A 4105-nucleotide genomic window follows, 5' to 3' on the forward strand; every position below is an offset into this window, starting at 1 on the left:
TATGGTGTCCTTTTGTGAGTTTTTCTTCTCACCCGTCCTTGTGGGGCATGTCTGTCTGCCAGCTTCAGCACAGGTGCATATTGGGGGTTTGGCAAACCACAGTTACTTTCATCTTTAGTGGATGAAGAATACTGCAAGAGAAATGAACATCTACTTTCAGGGATGGTTGCTGTCAGTACTTTTTTTCCTGGGGGTACGAATACGCCTAAACATTTTGTGAATCTAATGGAAGAAGAAACTAAAAAATTTAATTTTTTTAGTTTCCTCTCTAGCATGGTGAATCATCAGTTCCATTGAATAGCAGAGTGAATCGTCAGTTCAGTTGCTACTCCCAATGGCGGCCTCATTTCCTGTCATGGTGTTTCATATGGAAGCAAGCGTTTAATGTATGAAGGAGTATGCAGCATGGTGATTGGTCAATTTTGTTGTTACCACCTCCGATGGCGGCTCCATTTCCTTTCCTGGTGATTTTTTTGAGTCAAAGTGAGAGTATCCCTAAGCATTTTGAAAGGGGGGAAAAAAGCACCGGTTGCTGTACATCAGCCACAAAAGCTGAAATATAGAGGTGGTGGCTGTAAAACTCCACAAGCAGTGATTTCCCAAGGTTTTAGGAAACCGCTGGCAGGACACCCTTAGTGGGCCCTCCTTGCAGCTAGCAGCTGCTCCCCTTCCCATTTCTACTATCACATCCATCTAGACCAGGCATCCCCAAACTGCTGCCCTCCAGATGTTTTGGCCTACAACTCCCCTGAGAGGACCAGTGGTCAGGGATGATGGGAATTGTAGTCCAAAACATCTGGAGGGCCGAAGTTTGGGGATGCCTGTTCTAGACCAAAAGCTGGGGAGTAGCAATGGCTGCCCAAAGCTGCAGCTCCTCCTCCTCCTCCTCTACATTGCTGCTGCCATTTGCATAGTCATCCACTCTGGCCCATAAGAGGGCAGTTGAGCAAGCAAATGACAATGAGAAGCTCTTGAGTATTGGCTTTTGCAGATACCTCACCCTACCACCCGTGGCCATAAACACTGGCCTTCAGCTCTCAGTAAAGCTTGTCTTTGTGAAGACTTCGTGTCTTATCAGGGCTATCCATTTAGGTATAGTGTGAGTGGCCTACAACTCTACCCAAAGGCAAATCGGGGAAGACAGCTGAAACTGGTTTGAAGAACATTGACACCACTTCCTAGACTGCTGTGCTGACAGGCTTGCATTCTTTCTTGACAGCTTCAAGTTACAGTGGGGCACTTTCTGCAATTTCATTTATTCTTCTTCATCACTGTCTAAAAACGTGGCATCTCTGACTCTTGGAGAAAAGTAGCTCTCATTCCACCCCTGGCAGCTCCACCCTGCCCTTGCTGCATCCCTGATTGTCTCTTTCCTTCCCCACTGTCAAGGCCACCCTCTGTATAGCACAGCCATGGAACTGTAGTTTCAGATATCCGCTGGGGCAGTTTGTTAATGGACTGGAGGAGCTGGGGCAGAGCAGTGTCCTTTGCTAGATGAGTGACTCCAGGTGCTTGGAGCACTGCCCAGCTCAGAGCTGCAAGTTCATTACAAGCTGGAGGAGAAAACCAGGCCTGGTCCTTGCAGAAGATTGGAGATTAGCCGCTAGAGACAAAGGTGATAATCCACCCTTGGCCAATTATTTAGCAGTTTCTAAAAGCTGGCCTGGCCAATGACTTAATTGGCTAGCTATTTTGATTTTTAAAGAGCAAAATACAGCACTGCAATGTATGTAAGATGAAGTCTCTCCCATGTTGTGTGTGGGGGAAATATTTTGAAAAACAGGTACATGTCCAGTTCATTTGTGATCTTTTGCTTTTAGTACTGCAAGATTCCAGAAGCAATGAATATGTTGCCGTGTGTGCATGGTGTAAATTCATCCACTTTCTCATTAACTTGTACCAACCAGCTTATGCCTCTCATTTATTCACCACTACAACATTTCCATTGTGAAAGCTGTAATGACATTGTTCCCAAGAGACACGCAAGCACACACACCCCCAACACACTTCCTTTACGTAACTATCATGCATGCAGCTGTACCTAAAGACTGAGGCACACAACCATTTTGCTGATGGCAACCTACTTATAAGCTGAGGCCAACGTATTTCTCCTTCCTGCTCAGGAGACACTTGTAATACAGATCTGGAATGAGTAAAACAGGCACGTACGACAATCTGCTGTGAAAGGTGGGCTCTGATATAACATGCAAACTTAAATTTTACTTATGGCAAAGGAGTACAGGCCTTTAAATTCAAAAGAGGCTTATGCTTCAGGCTTGCACAAACTTGAATTTACGTCACACTCATGTCAGTTTAAATTAGGAATCCTGCAAGGCAACTGTTCTATTACACCGAGACATACCAAGCTACCACCTAGCAGATTTATGCTGCCTTAGATTGCATTTTATCACTGTTCAGTTGTGGAGCTACAGAACACCACTTGCAGATCAATGCAGCAGCTGCCTCCCAGGATAACAACTAAGACAACCTATCCTCACAGCCGTTGTGGTGTTCTTTCCACTGACTGTAACAACGATGGGGAACCTGCAGCCCTCCATATGTTGGACTTCCATCATCAGGGATGATGGGAATTGTAACCCAATTGTAACCCAACATCCGGAGGGCCACAGGATCCTCATCTCTGTACATGAACATATCTTGAAAGCTGCTCATTGCCCTGTTAATCACAATCAAACTCACTTAGTCACGAAGAGTCGGACACGACTAAACAACAAGAAAGAGCACATAGGCTTTGAAATGCTCAATGCAGCTTGGCTATGTAAAATCAATCAAGAAAGTTTCACAAGCCCCCTGTTGTCAATGAGCACAGCCTTAGATCAGGGTCAGGACGTAAATTTCAGAGGATGGCATTCAATGCTAGCAGAAACCTACTGAAGTTAATGGGCAGGACAAACTTTGGTTCATTAATTTTGATGGCTCCACTCCAAGTAGGACTTAGCTGAATACAACCCAGAGAAGCTCCATTGAAGGTACAGATCATACATACAATTTGAATTTTAAAACTGTTTTCTAGAGACTAGTAGATTTTAAGCAACCCTTTTGTCCCAAGAATTATCTCCCGCGGCTTCCAGTTTTTGAGTTTCACCATCAAGCAACACTGCAGGAAGGAAAATAATGTGGGAGCACTGCCGATGGCTGCTCAGTAAAAATATACCTGGGGCAGAACAAAGATGATGTAATCAGCAAACTTCAAGGGCTGCAACATACAGAGGAGACATACAGAAGCTTCTGTATAGATGCAAGTTTAGACAGGGATTTGGAGTTGAGCATTGTCTCTCTCTAGATGAACACACAACTCTTGTAGCTATTGCTCCCTTGTATGGCATTTCATTGTTCAAAGTTTTTACAGTAGCCTACAATAGACCCTAACTCAGTTACTCAGATCCAGTCAGTACATCTATCAGATCAGTTTTATCTTGCAGAGAATGAATAACTGGAGGATATACAAGAGTGGGAATGCACTTTTTCCTAACTAGTAGTCTGGCTGAATTCAGACTTAAGTGGGGATCACAGGTAATGGGCACAGCTCATCAGCTAGAGCAGTACATGGCAGTGGGGGGGGGGAGCAAACAACTCTGCACAGCTGCGGTCAATGTTGACAGCCGATACAGCCAACACCATAAGGAGTTTCTAAACATGGTATCTCTTTGTAAATTTAGGCAAAGCGACTTCAAGTTTCATGCTGAGGAACACGCTCAACATGAGTTTCACTGGGAGGTCAGAAGGATAAACTAGCTCCTCATATGTTTGCCTATCTCACCTCTTTGTCATTGCACCCTGAAAAGCAAATAGTGAAGACAGTTCTCTGGAGGAAAGAAAGAGTGGGGGGGGGAGAGAGAAAAAGCAGGTAAGTTACCAGGGTGTCAGCAAATTCTTGAAGCTTCAGGTACTACTAATTACTGCAGTCCTTTAGTGACGTATGGATGTAACTTAAAAAAACCCCACACCATACATTTCACCATGAGATAATCTACAGCCTTCCTAAGCATAATGGGGGAGAAAATGTCTCAGTTCCTAGGCTATTTTATTGTGCTCTTTTTTGGGCGAGTGTCAGGTGAACAACAGGCCTTCACACCAAGGCCTC

Source organism: Zootoca vivipara, chromosome 2, assembly GCF_965207765.1.
Source record: "Zootoca vivipara chromosome 2, rZooViv2.hap1.1, whole genome shotgun sequence".
Taxonomy (NCBI): domain Eukaryota; kingdom Metazoa; phylum Chordata; class Lepidosauria; order Squamata; family Lacertidae; genus Zootoca; species Zootoca vivipara.